The sequence below is a fragment of the Macaca nemestrina genome, chromosome 12 (assembly GCF_043159975.1).
Source record: "Macaca nemestrina isolate mMacNem1 chromosome 12, mMacNem.hap1, whole genome shotgun sequence".
NCBI lineage: Eukaryota > Metazoa > Chordata > Mammalia > Primates > Cercopithecidae > Macaca > Macaca nemestrina.
The window spans coordinates 87,367,260-87,386,818 of NC_092136.1; the positions used below are offsets into that span (position 1 = coordinate 87,367,260).

The window sequence follows — 19,559 nt, forward strand, 5'->3', positions numbered from 1 at the left end:
GTAGCATTATTGTAATACATAATAGTCAGTTATTTTGGGTTTGTCTTTCCAGTTCTTTGGAAATTTCTTGGGGGTGGGACCACATCTTGGCCATCTTTGTAGCACTATTGCCTAGTACACTACCTGGAACATAATAGCACTGAATGAATGTTTGCTGAATAAAGTATCAGACAAATAAGCAACTCTTCGTGGTAGGCAGATGGCATATTTTGATCCCGTTTTATAAAGGCAGAATTAAGGTGTGAAGAAATTAGACAGAAATAGATGATGCTCAAAATGGGTAATTTGATGAGAGTTTAGTAACAGGACTGCTTAAAAGGAATGGACAGGTGTAGAGGAACCACAAAGGTTAGAGCACACCCCTGGGGATTAATGGTTACTAGAACCTAGAGAAAAAACTCTGATAAAATGAAGACTGTCTTTACAGGAGCAATGACCCTCTGGTAAGGGAATTAGCCAGCACTTGGTAATCCTGCAGGGTGAGAACCAACCTCATTCACTTATTTCACTATACATCTCTTGTGAGTTAACCCCTATGGTTAAACCCAGCTGTCAACCAGAAGGCAAGGAAGCTCAAGCAGTTCATAGAGGTAGGTTTCCCAAGGCAAAATTGGGTAAAAAGCAGAGGTGTCACTGAAGAGAAAAAGGGAAAATGCTCACAAGGGAAGCCAAGTGACTTTTACAAAGTCAGTTTGGCTCATAATTGACAAAATCAGAAATCAAATTCAGATCTTTTGGCTCCAAACCTAATTATATTTTTCATTACAATATGTAACTACCTTGTCTAAATGCTATATAGAGACTAAATATTATGATATGGCCTGAGAAAATTTAACAAACTATGAGTTATATTTTTTAAAAAAATAATTACATCAATTCAAATGATTTTATGAAATAAACGGGGATTACTTGTTTAAAAAAAGAAGCCCACAGGCTAAATTCACTGGTCACTTGTCTTTGTAAACCAAGTTTTATTGGAACACAGACACACATTTGTTGACGTGTTGTCCATGGTTGCCTTTGCACTATAACTGCAAAGTTGAGTTAATTAAGACAGACATCATAAAGCTTACAAAGCCTGAATTATTTTCTATGTAACTCTTTACAAACAAACAAAAAATTACTGCCCCTGCTTTACAGAAGGAGAAGAGTTGAGGTTGTTCTTACAACTGAACTTAGCATTCTTGGTAAATTCAGGGATAAAATCCACAGAAGAGAAAGACAACTTAGTGTAGCATTATGACCATCAGAGTTGGTAGACTGGTTTGAACTTTACCTCCACAGTTTACTAACTGTATGACTTTGAGTAAGTTATTTAATCTCTCTAAGCTTTAATTTCTTCAATTAGAAAATATAGTTTAATAATATTATCTTATAAGGCTATTGTGAAGATTAAGTGACAACGTAGGCATTCCAGAAATCCCAAATCTTATTATTGTGACTGTTGCTTTGTGGGATGAAGAAATAATAATGATTAGGAATCATAAAGTATTACACACATTGTTTTAAGAAAGAAAGTTTTTATTTATATGCCAGTAAAATTGCATAAACATATTAAATTACAGTGTTATATTTTTATGCCAAGGATTAGTAGATGAGTTGATACGAAATAAACCCCATTCTTGTGGAAGAATATGTTGTAGCCACATATTCTCCTTGGACAAGGGAATTGATATAACCACTTTCTTCTCTGTCCTTAGACAAGGTAATTGGTCTCTTGCCTAAGAGCTTATGTGTTAAAGTTTGACAATTGTTTCCTAATTATGCTGGTGATGGATTGATGAGACCTGGCATATGCTATTCCAATTACTGGTCATTGAGTCTTTTCAAAGAGCTGGATATTAGGGTAGGAGGTAAGCTTGGGCAAGTCACAGAGTTTAGATCAATCAGTCAAATGACCAATTCTGTGTTTGAACTCCCTCAACACACCAGTAAATGAATAGCATGTGAATTTAGTGTCAAGTAATAGGTGAGCAGAAAAATATAAATGGATGGATGGATAGATAGATAGATAGATAGATAGATAGATAGATAGATAGATAGATAGATAAATAGATAGATAGATAGATAGATAGAGGATTTCATTTGGCCCTTCGATTATCTCCTCTAGGAGTGTCTCTGTTGTTAAGTCCTATGCTCTTTGAATTATGGAGACAGAGTACTTTCTTATTTCTAGTGGAGTATTCTGGAGCAGATGTAAAGTGCTTATCACAGTGCCAGTATCTAGAAAATAATAAACATTCAATATACTGTATCAATTATCTTTACAGATAAAACTAAAGATATTAAAAAGCAGACTGGACAATGTAATGGGGACAATTGGAGGGAGGCAAAAATGTCCTATAAGGAGGAGTCTTGTAATGCAACTTTCAATACAACTAAGAATTAGCAGGTAAAGGAGATGGAGAAAGAGAGGAAGGATATTTGTAGGTTCTCTTTTGCCACTACAAGGCATTATATAACTTGCTGAGCAGAATGTGCCTTGAATAGAACACCTAATGCTTAATCCTTGTATCTGAGATCATCTGTCCAAGCAGTGAGCCCTGAACAGAGACCTTACCTGCTACTTAGGCCCAGAAAAAGGGCTACTCAGGGAAGAGACCACACTTAGCCATTGTTTCATTTATTTGAAATACTTTATCATAGAGAGTGTGTTAGTCCATTTGCATTGCTGTAAAGGAATACCTGAGACTCGGTAATTTATAAATAAGACAGATTCGTTTGACTTACTGTTCTGCAGGCTGTACAGGCACAACACTGATGCAGAACAGGTGAGCCCCAACATTGCAGCTTAGCCAAGGAGGGTTCTTGGTTTTGCCCAGGAAAGGATACAAGGGCAAGTCAGTAGTGTCAGACAACAATCTTTTATTGAATGGCACTTCTCCTTGAAAAGCAGGGCTAATTCATAGGCAATATGCCCAGAGTCAGGAACATATGGGCTCTTGGCAACTGTATTGGCTCTCAGCAACTGTATTGGCTCTCAGTAAACCCAATTTAAATTGCATGCACATTAAGGGGTATGTCAATGCAAATTGAGAGGTGGGTCATTTAGAAATTTTTTCTAGAAAAGGGGCAGTAAGTTCTGGGTCTTACCATTGCAATTGCAAACTGTCATGGTGCTAATGGGAGCGTCTTATGTCAGTGAACAGTGAGGGTACCTAGGGATTGCTTTCATCACCATTTGCTGGTTCCTGATGGTTTCTTCACTTCATCCTGTCTGGACAAGATCCTGTTTTGGTCAGCAGGGTTGTGACTAGAAAAAAGTCCTTATGGTCTCCTACCTCATTTCCCACTTGGAGATAAGATATTTCTCCTTAATATTACAGGAACTGAAAAAGGGTGGTGGTCTATCTTCCATAACAGCTTCTTGTCAATTTTATGCTGTAGGCCCTGCATAGCATTGGAGGTGTGTGAATCTCTAGATATCTGATCTAGGGACCAACAGTAGGATGTTTTCATTTTCCAGGTCAGCAGACAGGATGGATTGGAAGCTTTGTGCTAGCATCATCTTTATGTGGAATCTAGAAGATATAAAATTTATTAGGAGGTTAAACAAGTAAATTGCAATTAGGCAGAAGAGAAGAATTAATGCTACTATGTCCACCCACAGAATCAATTATTTAACTACTTATTTGTAAAACAAACTTAAGTTTTCTAGAGTTTTCAAATGAAGGTTGTGGTGTCCTTCCTTTATCTCTGTAGGGATTCATAAGAAACAGTTTAACTCTGGACAGTTGTACCCGATTAGTGATGTCCTGAAGTTTAACAGCAGTAGGGGTACTTAACAATACCTGATAAGGACCCTTTTATTTTGGTTCTAATTAATCATCAGGTGATCTTTTTTTAAAGATTTTAGGAAGACTAAGTCTTCTAGTTGAAGAGGGGAGCTATATTTTCATTTGTGGGAAAGGGCAATACTTTGATTTCAGAATTATTGAAAGGCATTTAAATCTGGCTTAAATTTCAAGGGGGAGCATGGTGAGGTGTGTCTGACCCCTGGTTTCCTGTAATGACCTGAGTTAGTGTTTTTATTTTTAGGTTTCTTTGGCATTTCTTTTGGCCAATTAAACATTCTAGGCCAGATGAGAATGAAGGTGGGAAGGTATCTCTAGTCCTTAAACTTATTTTAAGCAATGTGAGAGTCAAAATCTAAAAGCCAAAAATAAGGTTACACATCAAGAAAAACCAAAAGCATAGACTCAAGATATTACGGGGAAAATATGTCTCTCATAGTCCTCTAAGACAAAATGCTTTAGCATCAGGTCACAAAAACAGTCAGAGCTGGAGGAGAAAAACTCACAGGAGCTGACAAAAAAAAAAAAAAAAAAAAAAAAGCTAAAGGATAGACACATCATCATAATCCTTCTTATAGAGAAAAAGAGATGAAAGCAGCAAGATGCAACAACAGTTAAATCTCTGAGATACAAATCCAACAAGTTTTCAAATAAACTATAACATTATAGGAAACATTTCTGATAATTTAACAAATAAATACCTTCCTCCTCATGTCAGGGACAGATGGAATAAGGGGCAGAGGCTGGCATGTCGGGGCTGTCACTTTGACATCCCAGATGCTGATCTTGTGACACTCTCTTGTTGGGCAACCCTGAGGTGGCAGGGGGCTTAAAGCAGACATTAGTAATTGTACTTTTTGGTTATTTCTTTTGGCTTTTTTTCCACCTCTTTTACGGTGTCCCTAGTGTGAACTTTATAGGCGACATTTAAGAGTTGGCTCATAGGAGTTTGAGGTTTCAATGCTGCTTTTTGTAGCTTCCTCCTCAAGTCAGGGGCAGACTGAGTAATAAAACATATTCCCAGAAGAGAGTGCCCTTCTAGGGAGTCGGGTCTGCATTAATGTATTTCCTGAGTTCCTCAACCAAATGACCCTGAAACCAAGTGGGATTCTTCTTCCTGAGGTGTTTCTCTAAGCTTGTTACAATTGACTGGCTTCACTACACACTTTTTCCTTTTTTTTTTTTCATGCCATGGCACAGCAAGCAGTTGACAATACTTACAAGTCATGAAAAGTTAAAGAACATGATCAACTTAAAAAATCTCTCTATGCTCTTTTCTGGTTTCTCTGAAAAGTAGTCATATTTTTCCCTGTACAAAGTCAAATCACACATACAAAATGGCACATGAACTCTAAGATTTACCTCATTTTCATCAGCTACCTCCTGCAATGGACACAGATGTGATTTTAAGGGTTGATATGGAACGCCATTCTTCCTGGTACTGGTTTGGCTTACTTTCTTGGTCAGTAGAATGTATAGGCTGTGGCTTGCTGGATAAGTGGGACAGGTGCCTGATGATCTTGGGTGGAATCCTTCATTAGAATATGCGTGGGACCCACCTTAGAACTGGGGGACTAAAGAGACTCTGGAGAGGGTATTAGCCTTCTAGAGGGAGCAGCTAGGAGAAGATTCCTTAGGAATGGTTTCCTGGAAGTACCATGAGCCAGTAAATGGTCATAAAAGCCTGGACATAAGGGTCCTCTTTTCATTTCCCTTCCTTTTTACGGAATAAGTATAATTGTAAAATAACATTATAATTAATAGAAGCATCTTTAGGCCAAATCTCTTGGTTTTCTAATTTGTATTGAATCCAAACAGTGTTGCAATAGAAAATAAGTTTCTTTTTCTTTAGTCAAATTCAAATGTGCTCCAGTAGCCTGATAGATATCCTAGTGGTGAGTCCTGTGGGAAGCCAGTCATTGTCCCCATGTCTGACAAGGATTTTTACTGGACACAGAAGTTTTTCTAAGTATAGCAAGAGGGACAGCAAATGGGCCTTTGCTATTTTTCCCTTTTAGATTCTCATTTCCTACAGAGAAAGTGTAAGTATAGGCAGCAAGTCATTAAAAAAGTGGATTATAAGTGTTTGCCAGTGAATGAAATATGACCAAAGAAGTATTTTTATTAAACAAAGCATAGAAGGAAAAGTGCAAATAAAGTAACAGTAAGAAAAAAATATGTTACAGAAAATAATTTTAGGGCAGAAAACAAGAAAAGGCAAGACTAAGATTACCCTAGGGTGGGCCCACAGTTCTCCAGAACCCAGAGTTCTGGAGGAAATGTCAGTGCCAAAAACCTGGTAGCACCCAGGTGGCAGCCAAAAATACCAAATGCTAAAACACCCACAGTGCTCAGCTATAAGCCAAGGAGGATCTCCACACCAAATGCCAAAATGCTGGAGCATCTGAGGGGCAGCCAGTAGTGAACTCCAAAGGCCTTGTTAGCTCCATATAACAACTTGACTCTGGCATCTCAGAGTCAGCATAACAAGGGCCTTTCACAAACACGTGTCCTGCCTTAAACAATTGCCCAAGTACGGTTAACAGAAAGTCAAATAAAAGAAACAAAACTGCAAACAAAACATACATTTTAGAACTGAAAATAAAATGGCTGCTAGAGCAATAAAATGAAGTCCAAGGAGAGGGACCAGGGGAAGGGGTGACAAGGACAGGATTCGGGTTATCCAAATGATGTAAGCATTTAAACTGACCACCTAGCCAGAAGCTTTATTCCCTAATTCAGCCAATTGGGAGCAGGGGATGGAGGGACATTCACCCATCCACAGGAGTCAAAATGGTGCCAATCAATCTTCCATGTGGGACCTGGTTGAAGGTCTCTCTAGTTTCCCTCAGCCCAGGTGGGCTTCACTGCAATGCAGGAAACAGTGACCTGATAGCCTACTGGCTGGACTGACAAGTCCCACATGAGGCGATGGCACTATGGTCACATGTCCATTCCCTCAGCTCTGCCAGAACAGATGATGGCTCTTGAAAGAGACTTTGGCTAATGTTACAGCTTGGTAGCACTAATCACCTTCTCGCCATCTCTCACCAGTCGCCACCTCTTGCCATCTCTCCATCTCACCAATCATCACCTCTTGCTGTCTTGCCATCCCACAGACCGCTGATTGCCACCTCTTGCCTCCTCTCTGAGTGCCATCTGACTGTTTCTCACTGTCTCTCATTGTCTTGCCTCTTTGTGGATCACCACCATTTTGCTGTCTCACCACCACATCAGTTACGGCCTTTCATTTGCTATCTTCATTCCTTTGTGGCCACCAAATGTTGCAGGACAGGCAAGCCCCAGCACTGGGGCTAGCCTGGGAGGGTTCTTGGTTTTAGCTGGGAAAAATTTCAAGTGAGAGCTGATAGTGTTAGACAGTAATCTTTTTTGAACAGCACTGCTCTTTATGGTCAGCTAACTCACAGGTAGTGTGCCCAGAGCCAATTTATGAGCTCTTGGCAACTGTATAGGCTGTTGGTAAACCCACTTTCAATTACATGCAAATTAAGAGGCAGGTCAATGCAAATTGAGGGGTAAGTTATTTAGAACTTTCAAGGAAAAGGCGATATTTTTTGGGTCATTGCCATGGAAAGCAGTGGTAGATTCCAAGTCATTGTAATGACATTTGTAAATTGTCATGGTGCTGTTGGGAACATCTTATGCCAGTGAGCAATGAGGGGAGGTAGAGATTACTTTTGTTGCCATCTTCTGGTTCCTACTGAGTTTCTTTATTTTGTCTGGACTATATCCTGTTTTGGGCAGCGGAGTTGTGACTAAAAAACAAGTCCTGCTAGTCTCTTACCTCAGCACCAGAATCTGCTCAACTTGTGGTAGGCCTCAGGGAGCTTACAATCATGGAAGAAGGGGAAGGGGGAGCCAGTGTATCACATGGCAAGAGGGAGGCTGAGAGAGAGAAAGAGGATATAGATGCCAGGCTCTTTTAAACAACTGGATCTCATATGAATTCACAGAGTAAGAACTCACTCATTCCCACTATGAGCACAGCACCAAGTCAAATTCATGAGAGATCCATTTCAATGACCCAAACATCTCCCACTAGAACCATCTCCAGCATTTGAGGTCACATTTCAATATGAGATTTAAAGGGTGCAAAACATCTAAACCATGTCAAAGAGTATGTTATGTATATGGATTTAACTAGTATGTATATGTATATGTGTATATATATTATATTACATATATTTTCTATTATATATTCACCTTAGATATGGTAAATTAGTATAAGTACCCTAATCATGATATACCCTTCAAAAGAAAATAGTTAACATTTCAAAGACTCTATTCAGAAGCCTACTTCTGATTAAATTTAAATGATTGAAGTTTGGGAAAAGATGCCTAGAGTCATGAGAGCTCATTCTAAGATACATAAGATCACACAAGAAGACAAGGCTTTCTTTCTCACAGCCAGACCTCATAAATAGTGGAAAAATTCTGTAACAAGATGATCATACAAGGTATAGGGCATCTGGTGATGCCTGCTGTAGGGCTTCATTGTCAAGATGGTTGACCACATAATTTTGTTTCCCTTGTTCCAAGCACAATGAATTAACCATATTTCTCTATATATTTCTCAAGATTATTAAACTCCTTCAGAGAAATCTGATTGGCTTATTGAGAAAGCATACAGATTGGTGAGTCCCCATGCGTTCATATGGCCAGAGTTTTCACACTAGGGCAACTTCAAAGACTTTTGGACAGCCTATACTGACTGAATTTATTCTAGAACCTTCAGTATCTGCTTTTCTCCTCTCACTCTCATCTTGTTATTTCACTGAGAAAGCAAAAGCAACACACTGCCTTCCCACCAGTTACTATGGAGAAACATTATTTCACCTATGGCCAATTCTTCCACTCATGCCCTAGATCCTATCTCTTCTCACTCAAAGACATCACTCTAATAATCACCTTTCTTTTTCTTGCACCATTAATTTTCACCTCACCTCCACAGTCTATTGGAGTATTTCTTTCACTGTGCAAACATGCTACACATTTCCCATCCTAAAACACACAAGATATAAGCAAAAATACAAAACAAAATTAAAGCTCTGTATTCATCTCAGTACCATTCCTGATATAATCCCATTTCTCTGCTTCATTTCAAAGCAAGGGAATTGTTTATATTTACACATTTGTACCTCCTCTCTTCACTCTCTTATTCTCTACTGAAACTCCTCTGTCATCGTTACAGTAATTACCTGCTGATAGGCGCACTGATATCTTCTCAGTCCTCATCCTCCCAGCCTATCAACAGCCTTTGATGTAGTTGCTCTTGTATTCTTGAAACATTCTCATTTGACTTCTAGGAAGTCACTCTGTTTTCCTCCTACTGACTGGCTGCTCCTTTCACTCTTCTATGCTATTCCTTCTTATTTTTCAAACTTTAAAGGTTGACTACCCCAGAAGTCAATCCTTGAATTCTTTCTTCTCTTTATATTTACTTTCTGCATTATCCATAACTTTAAATACTATCTATAAGCTGATGAGTTCCAAAGTTTTAACTAAACCTGATGTCTCTTCTCAACTCTAGTATTATATATCCTGTGTCCAACTACCTATCTCCAACTGGTATCTCAAATTTAACAAGCCCCCAATTTGACTCCTGATCTCCCTACCATCACAACTACACCTCCTACTCTATTCACAGCTTTTGCAGTTACTCAAGACAAAAACTTTGGATCGCCCTTAATTCCTCTCACACCTCACATCCAATCTATCAGGAAATCCCTTTGGTTCTGCTTTCAAGTCAACACTCATTGACTTTCAGCACCTCATCCACTGCCACCCTGGTTTAAGGCAGCATCATCGTTTGCTTGGATTATTGCAAGAGTCTCCTATATGGCATTTCTGCTTCTACCTCTGACCCCTGTAAACTCTTCTTCACACAACATCCACAGTGGCCCTCTTAAAATTTCAGTTATATAATTCCATTCCTCTTCTCAGTATCTTCTACTGCTTCTCCATTTTATTCCAATTAAAGATCAAAATAAGATGTCCTACATCATCTTTACCCTCCCCAATACCTTTCTTATTTCATTCACTTTATTCTCCCTGGCTCAGTGTCTTCAGGTCCCTTTGGCCTCTTTACAGTTCCTTGGAAACTTCAAGCAGGTTCTTCCCTCAGGATCTTAACATTTCCTGTTCCGTCTATAATTTTTTTTCTCTCAGATATTTTCATGGCTTGGTTACTCAATTCCCCCTGTTCTCTGCTCAATTGTCATCTCCACATAGAAGACTCCTTTGGCTATCCTGCATAAAATAGCACCCCAAGAATCACTGTCTCTCCCTCTTACATGACTTTATCTTTCTGTGGAAAACTCACTAACACCTAACATTATATATATATATATATCTGTAGATGGTCACTTAGACCAGTGAAACCTACGTGAGAGCAGGGCCTTTGTTTATACACTGCTTTATCTGCAGCAATCTCAACAGTGCTAAGAAGTTGTTGATAAATGAGTTGTATTTGAAGAAATAATTCTTTAACAACAAAAATAAAGAAAAAAAAGAAAGGAAGCAGGAATGATGGAAGGAAATAAAGCAAGAAAGGGACCGGTGTGTGTTTTAATTAAAATGTTCTGTATGTAGAAAATATTCTATTTGGGGCAAGAATGCATATATAATTTCACACCATATTTTCAAATTTTAAAAATAAAAGAAAAAAACAAAATATTCTAGAAACATGTCAAAATGTCAACAGAGTAAATATTTCAGTGGTGTAGTCATGGCAGGGGTGAGGGGGGACTCTTTTTTTCATATCTGTTTTATTTTGTAAAATAAAAAAAAACCCACATTTCTTTATTCATTCATCTGTTGATGGAGACTTCTACCTGTGAACATTTTTAAATAGAAAAAATTTTGTAAGAGAAATTATACAAGAAAAAAAGAGATCTATATCCCCATATGTTTTTGTTTTCTACACAGAAAGCTCAAATAGTGGACTGTCTAAATTAAAACAGGCCTTGTTTTATACATAGACAAGAGACTTTCCTTTCCATTCCTATTTACCAGGGCTTTCTAGGATATTCCAAAATATCCCATGAAGTGCCTATTACTTTATAGGGAATGGAATGTTTCAAATCCAACTCCAGATGCACAGCTTGGGCAAATTCAATCAGATAACCAACAAGCATTTAGCATCTACCTGATTGTGAGCTAAGTACAGAGGAAACAAAGCATTCCATCTGTGCACCAAAGAGTTTATAAACTGTCAGGAAGAAATTCCTGAGTCTGCATTTGGAGCCTAAAACAATTTTTGACTGTCAGTAATACCTGTACCTAGTTCCGCAGAAACACAGAGGAAAGAGTAACCAAGAATAAAGAGTGGAACCCTCCCAAAACACAGCTAGGATACTTAAAGGATGCTTTGATCCCCTTACAGTATTGTGTACCATGTGGTGCCCTCAGCTTTGTGTACCATGTGGTGCCCTCACAAAGGAGCTATAGTAGGGACATGTTGAGGACACCAGGACCAAATCCATTCACTACTGCAGAAAGAATTTGAGTTCCTTCATCCCTTAATTTCCTCTGTTAGCTTTACATTTTCATACTCAACCTGTACCTCCTCTAAGTATAATGAAATTCCTACACAAGTAGAAGTCCTAAAAATCTAGAAAAGGACAGGATAGGGCTTCTGAAAAAGGACAATATCTTCTGATAGCGTCTCTGGAAAACAGGGGTCTTAATTCATTACTATTGCAGAACCAATTTTCTTATCAGTAAAATGGATGGATTTCAGAATTTAATACAAATATATACTTACCAATTTACAAGAGTATCACTTTATCAATACTTTACTGTTCATGCTTCTCTTCTTTCCAAAGTCAGCACCTCTAGGAAGCCATTACCTGTCCTTGTGATTTGATTTATCGGGGGAATGGTTAAACATCGGAATTGCTTCAGAACCTCTTCTGAGCCACTGTAGCACAGCTGGGGTAGAGATGCAGTAATACATAAATAAATAAATAGAGTCTTATTTGGTGTTGGCTTCTTGGTTCTTGTCAGAAATTTGGTACACAGCAAACAGGAAAGGGACACATATTTCAACACTAGAGAGGACAATGAAATAGAGAGCCTGCTATGAATGAGGTGGGGCAGGGTACCAGGAAGACAAATGCTAAGGTCAGAGTCAGAATAGGATTTGAATTCATCCTTACTCTGTGTGACCTTGTGAAAGTAACTCAACCTCTCTAAGTCTCTGTTTATTTGTTAAGTAAAAACTTAAGTCTACATTGCAGGTTTGCTATGCCAACTAAATAAAGCAATGTAAGTAGAATGTCCAGTACCTAACATTCTCTCTGTAGCAGGACATATTAGTGGAATAGTGGAGATACGGCTTTTAGCCAATATTCTGTATCTTAGCTAGTTGCATGACCTCATAAACACCACTGAAAATTCTTGGACTTCGGTTTCATTCGTATAATGAGTAGCTGGGATAATAACCTGAAGATCTTTCCATTCTCTGTTTTTAATGCAACCTAACTTTTGAAAGAATGTGTAAAATAGGTTGGATTTTCTATTTTACTAAAGCCTTACAGAAGCACCTCTGAGACTCAATAAGTGAAATAAACCCAAGGCCACACTGTAAGTGTGCTTTACAGCTTACTCAACTTGCTATTCTTATTAGAATCTTGATTTATTAGATAATGGCTAAGGGCATCCTATATGTTGCTTATGCTTGTGACATCTCCTCCAGGTACAAAAAAACCAAACAAATCCTACATTGTTTAAAAATAGTCCATCTTCTTTTTGGGTCTTCATACCAGGCATGACACTGAAAAATAATTTTTTTTTGTTTTCTTTTTGTTGCTATTGTTTTTTGGTAAGAAAAGTAGATTCTTTTTATGAAAGCTAATTAAATCCTAAATTTTGTATATTTTTAATTGGACATAGAGTGGACCAAAGGAAATAAAAATATGTTCTTATATGTTTGCTTTGTTTCAAACAAAGCTCTTTAATCATTTATTTGTTTTAAAAATTATTAAAAACCAATAGAACTATATTTGATCCTTCAAAATCAAACATAATTGAAATAGAATGAGAATTTATTTATGCAGTTTCATCTTACTGATTATGTATAATATGTAAAAAATGCAATAAAATGGTGAAAATGAACTCTTGGGATTTAAATCAAGCCTGGCTTATTATTAAATATTTAATGACTTTTATGCCCTAGAGCTCAAGGAAATCCCTTTCCTTGTTATGTTGTTTTGTTTTTTGATTTTCACAGAATTCATCACTTCCTCTTAAGTCTCACAGGTTTTCTTGGTGTGATACTCCAAAAATCAAACGGAGAGGAGAGAAAGAGAACTTCAAATAGATACAAGTGGAAATTATTTTTAAGTCACATTAACATTCCATTGTTATCAATTAGACTCTCCTAAGGGGAGTAAATCAATCCAAAATATAAGCATAGTTGAATTAAAGCACAACACGGGGGCACTTGTGGTCATGTGCACACTTCCTCACCCAAACACAAAGCCCTGCTCGTGGGAGTCTAGCGTGTAGGAGAATGTGTTAAGATGTCCCAGCTAAGCCACCTCCCACGCCAGTAATGTTTGATATACTCCTAGGACAAGAGTGTTGGGTCAAATCTTTCTAAATCTAAATATATGATTGTTACAGAGCACACTCTTAGTACATAGGGTCAAGGCATGCCTTTTGCTTGGTGATACTTAAATTTCAATTTATATTAAAATAATATTTTAATAATATAATAATTTATTGTATTAATAGTTCAAGAGGTTCAAGATGTCAAGGATTCTTCTAAATACTTCCAATAGGTTGTCTCATTTAACCCATTTAGCAATTCCATGATTAGGAACTTCATTCTTCCGGTTTTATCAGAAAGTGTTTGGGCTGGTCTGAAGGTAATTAGTTATCTTAACTGATTGTTCACAGTCAGTTACAGATCAAACCCCTTGTTTTACTCTCCTCCCTTCTCACTACTGCACTTGACTCATCTTAAAAAAAGTGTTTAAAAACGAGTGATTTTTGATGGTTTTCCTTGATAGCAATGAAACACACACACAAAAACAAACAATAAACAAACATTTTTAAAAACACGTAAAGGTAAAAAGTCACCCTGTTAACTCAAATCCAACGAAAAAGAATCGTACAATGCTGACAGATGCTGTAAACTCTGATTCAAGGTCAGCCAACATAAATCAAAAACATCTGTGGAATGGCCCTTTTATGGGAGCCTAGCTAGCATTCCTGAAGGGTGCCAGAAAAGAGGAGGCAGTGGTGAGATTGTGTGGAGCTGTAAAACTGGAAGAAAATCATGTAAGAAAGTCTTTATGATGGCATGTTAAAATTATAATTCATAGTCCAATTGTCCTTGATATTTCATATTTTATATTCCACTAATCAAATATATCAAATCATCTGGCTCCCTGCTGTGATTAAAACAGATTAATAAACATTTCTCGGGGAAATTTTCAAGGTTATATTTATTCTCTTATTAGAATTATAGTTTATGCAAAGTTAAGGTGTAAACCTCACTAGCATTTTGGAAAGTACACTTTATTGCCATGGATTTAAAACAAACTAAGGTGATCCTATGAGCTGTTGAAAATTGTAATAATACTTTGGTAGAATAAATGTCTTTTTAAAGCTGTAAGACACAAAGACTTGACATTAATTTTAGAAATATTATGGGCAAGCAGGTTTTATAGGAGCCTGTAGGTTATAATTTCAAGTAGACAAAATAGTTCTTAGGAAACCCTATCATTTACTTACTTTTTACTTTACCTTTTATCTTTACTGTCATAGTACTTCTCCCCAGCTGCTAGAGAATCAGATGATCTTTCTCAAGGGTACTGGACAAAAGGAGGAAAGAGGAGACTAAAATATAAGTTTAATCCGTTCTCCTATTGAAAGTGACATTGCTGCAATAATGCCGCAATGTTTATTGCGGCACTATTCACAATAGCAAAGACTTGGAATCAGCCCAAATGTCCATCAGTGACAGATTGGATTAAGAAAATGTGGCACATATACACCATGGAATACTATGCAGCCATCAAAAAGGATGAGTTTGTGTCCTTTGTAGGGACATGGATGCAGCTGGAAACCATCATTCTTAGCAAACTATCACAAGAACAGAAAACCAAACACCGCATGTTCTCACTCATAGGTGGGAACTGAACAATGAGATCACTCGGACTCAGGAAGGGGAACATCACACACCGGGGCCTATCATGGGGAGGGGGGAGGGGGGAGGGGGGAGGGATTGCATTGGGAGTTATACCTGATGTAAATGACGAGTTGATGGGTGCAGCACACCAACAAGGCACAAGTATACATATGTAACAAACCTGCACGTTATGCACATGTACCCTACAACTTAAAGTATAATAATAATAATTAAAAAAAAATAAAATAAAATAAAAAAAAATTAAAAAAAAAAAAAAAAAAAAAGAAAGTGACATTGCTGTAATCTGACATCGGGTTTTTGGTGTCTGCAAATGTTTTCATTCTCCTTATGTATTTATCACTCCCTCCCCAACACACACATGGAAAGGCCTTCTGCTGGGTATCTGCAATGGTTACAAGCATGTGTAGGAGAGATGGTCATAAATTGATGTGCTCTTTGGGTATTTTTAAACATCACTGATGGAAGTGGAAATTGATACAAGCTTTCTGAAAATAATTTTCAGATGGTTTAACATTTTTTCATAATCTTTGATTCAGCAATTTAACTTCTAAGAATCTGTTACAAGGAATTAATTGAGTAAACAAACATTTATCTTTGAAACATCATTTAAAAGAAAATGATTTATTTTTAACAATAATGATATGCAGCATTAATGGTTTGGTTAAATAAACCACAGTATATATTAATATAATATTATTTATATTCACCTTCATAATGTACATGTATAAAAATATTTGAAGAATTAGAAAGATGTTCATTATAAAGAGAAAAAAATTAGGTCCCAAAACATCATGTTAAATACAATTTCATTTAGGCAGACAAAAAGGCAGGTTAATTTGAATAGGGCATCACTCATGAATTTGGTATTCATTTTATGTATTTTATTTAATATGCATATTTTATATTTGTTGTAAGAGGAAATATGTTATAAAGACATGGTTTCTGTTTCACACTATAAAAAATGTTTTTGATTTTCATGACCACAAGGCTGATAATATTATCAACAGCTGTTTTTTAAGTAACCAACACATAAAAGTAATAATATACATAATTATGTTATTCAAATGATATAATCTCTATTTATAATTACATTATTATATTTATATACTATTAACAAATGTATACTGCTTTCCGTATAGAAACAGACACTCTGAATATTAATTGTAATTTTAATGGCATTTAGTGAAGAAAGAGTGAAAGATGAATTGGAATGGTCACCTTGGGGATCATGGAGAAAGTAGAAAAACGATGATAGCAAACATCTGTATAGTACATACAAGTAAAGCTCTTAGAACTGTGCCAGGCACAGAGTGAGGGCTACATAAGCATCTGATATTGCTATTGTTACCCTTGTTGTCAATCTTCACAAGAACCAGGACGTATGACACTATTATTAACATACCAATTTTGCAGATTATAAAACCAGAGAATTAGTGTGTTTTACCCAGGATACGTGCTAGGCTATATCAGACACCTCCAATACCATAGCTTCAATAGGTTATAATGTTTTTTCCTCTATCCTAAAATATTCAAGCAGGTAGTCCACTGTTGGCAGGGCAACTCACCATTATCTGGGATCTGAACCCTTCTGTCTTTTTTACTCTTTCATTCTCAATGAGACTTCCACTTTGCAATTACAGATGACTGCTCTAGCTCTCAGCTTCATGTCCACATTCCAAAGGAATATGGGCAATACTTCCTTTTCATTGAAGGAAAAAGCTCAGGAATTGCACATAATTTCTGTTGATTTCACATTGATCACAATTTAATCACATGGCTATACTCATCTGCAAGGGAGACTGAAGTGTACTATTTAGCTGAGAGTTCAAATATCCAGCTAAAAAGTATATATTCATGTAAGAAGGAGAAAAAGTTATTAGGTGGCAACCAGCAGTCTCTGCCACAGAGATGTTAAGTAGATTGCTCAAGAACACATGAATATTAAGTAATAATGCTAGGATTTGAATGTAGACAGTGTGATTTCAGACAAACTCCCTTGCTCTGAAACTTCCTCTCCAGCATATGAGTTAAGTCAAAGAGGCATGATGATACAGACTTGCACACATTTCAGGCAAGTACCTAACAAGCATTTACAGCAGTTTCTCAACCTTTCTTAACCCACTCTCTTCTAATAAATATTACATTGTTACTCCCGTCTCCTCCCTTCCCTCATTGGTTTCACAAACACTAGATTCTGATATGTCATTCCACAGAGACATATGCCCTTTCCACTTCCTCCTATATATAATCCCATCTGCCATGCCTTTCCCTTTTTAAATGCATGCTGTAAATTTAACCTCTAAATACCTCAATACAGAAGATTTTTAAATCTTCTAAGATGTCTGTTACCAAAATATTAGATATCCTGGTTTTCCAAATATAAAACTATAAGTAAGACTGAATATTCTCCCTATTATCACCATTTCTTTGAGATTTTGATATATAGCCCATTTCTTTTTCCACCCTTGATAATTACTGATATAGGAAATTTAATATTTACTGAATGTCTAAGTATGTAGTGACCCTGTGGTTTAATTCTTTACATAATATTGCTCTAAATACCATAGTGTTATTTCAAAGTAGACATCTTATTTTTTATATTATAGATGAATTAAGACTCTGAGACATATAACTTAAACTTATTAACAGACGAGCATTTGACATCTAGTGTGTCAGAGATAACGCTACATGTTTACTGTCTATTTCATTTTTCTCTAGTACATGTCCCAGCTTCTCATAAAAGTAGAGTCTTCTGACTATGTTCTGGTCAGCACAATGTGGGCAAAATACATATACACCTTATAGGATTGGCTTTAAACCATGCCTCTAATATTATATATTCTCTCTCTCGTTTGTATGCAGAAACAAAGCGCTCCAAGGTAGTGGAACCACACAAGACAAAGCGTCTAAATAGTTGCGTTTCTATTTATAGAACAGCAGCTTTATAGAGTCACCTGACTAGGACCAGGTCACGTTTTAAGCGAGAAGGAATCTTTTATTATGTGAAGCCATTGAAACTTTGGAGGTGTTCCTGCAGTTATCATGGCTTACTCTAATTAATACACTGTGCCAGTTTTCAAGTCATTGCTTCTCTGCTCCAAATCCACCCTCTTTTCCCTAGTTTTAAATTCCAAAGGGGAACCCTGCAGACGTTTCTCCTTTGCCAGCAGGCACAATGTAAGGACTTGTCAGTAGAGGGTGCTAGTGAGATCCTGCAGGAGGGAGAGGATTGTCTTCCCGGATTCAGTGCTTTTTTTCTGGCTTCTATGGTGTGCTGCCAGAATACACCTTCCTTACCATCAGCCAGCTTTCTTGCCAGAAGGCGTTGGCAGTGAGGGTGGAAGACCTAGCGGTCCACAACCCCCAGTGAGTTTCAGTGACTTCCCAGGGAGTGGTTTCCTGATCATCTGCCCTGGCATGAGGCACCTAACTGAACTTTTCCTCTATCTGGTGGGCTTTGGCAACACTTTCTCCCACAAAGTCTGAATCTCAACTCGAAGCAAGGGGTGGGAAGTCGGGGAGGATCTGCCAAGTTTTTTCCCTCTTTGGATGCGCTCCCTCAGCCATAGAAGTGGCAGCTTTTCCCGGCATTTGCTATTCCTGGATTCTTTAGAGTTCTCTTTAACCAATCCTTCTTAATTGATCTCCTTTACTTGTTTTTTTCTTATATTAAATGTCCCTTATTCAGTTTACTGTATAATGTCTGTACCTTACTGAAACTTAACTGATGCTTACACAAAATAAGTAAGTAATCTTGAAAAGTGGTGCCATCTAAATTATGGTCATATGAAAGTATGGTCATATAGAAGCAGATTGAAAATGTGTCATTTAAGTCATGGTAAAACAAAATCTTTTGAGCCAGCCCGTCTTGAGTTTGAGTACTGGCTCAGTCACTTTCTAGGTATGTGAACCTTGAAATAGTTGCTAAAGATCTCTGAGCTTTATAATTTCTTCATCTCTCAAATCAGGTTAATAATGATTATCTTGTGGTGTTGCTGTGAAAACTAAGTAGCATTTGTACAGTAGTTGGCACAAAGTGGGCACTAAATAAACAGTATTTAAATACCAATTCACTATGATTTTTCAGTGCCTGTGATTGAGCCCTATTTCATTTACTTGTCATATTCAAATGATTGTGTCTCTCTATAAACTCACTCTAATTCTTTTTGTGGTTAGGGCCAAAGCATTTGTGAACCTTGCTTACCCTTTGTCCTCTCAATATTTGTTTCCTTTGCCAAACAGAATAGCTGAATATCACTCTTCTCAAAATTAATCAGTATTTAAGGCATTTATCAAATCCTTTCTCATGCTGCTTCTTGCACGTTCACAAAATTTTTATTTTCCATCCTTCTTTGATTACTCTCAATATTCTCTCTTCTCTAGAAATTTCCAGACCTTACTTTATAGATTTTTAATAATATCTACCTCCTGATTCGTGTATGCAAACACATTCTGATTAAAGCATTTTCATATTAATTTTAAATATTAATTTATATACATGCAATGTTATATCTATTACACCTTTCTCTGTAGTAATTTAACAACATTATTTATTCCAAAAAAGTATTCATGTGCTTTATTTT

At 37.0% G+C, this 19,559-nt stretch overlaps 2 long non-coding RNA genes across 4 annotated transcripts in view; one reads left to right on the plus strand and one right to left on the minus strand.

The window, feature by feature from the left end:
* Window positions 1-2,649: 2,649 nt before the first annotated feature.
* On the minus strand, window positions 2,650-12,118 carry LOC139357349 (uncharacterized). Its single transcript, XR_011610343.1, has 3 exons — window positions 11,975-12,118; window positions 11,581-11,747; window positions 2,650-3,521 (listed from the first exon to the last, which is right to left on the minus strand). It is a non-coding gene; the product is annotated as an uncharacterized lncRNA (long non-coding RNA).
* A 61-nt stretch (window positions 12,119-12,179) lies between these two features.
* The window catches only part of LOC105468888 (uncharacterized), a 248,477-nt gene continuing 241,097 nt past the window's right edge, over window positions 12,180-19,559 (plus strand). For all 3 annotated transcript variants that reach the window (XR_011610973.1, XR_979694.3, XR_979692.3), the window contains exon 1: window positions 12,180-12,401. This is a non-coding gene — a long non-coding RNA (uncharacterized lncRNA). The remainder of the gene's footprint in view (window positions 12,402-19,559) is intronic.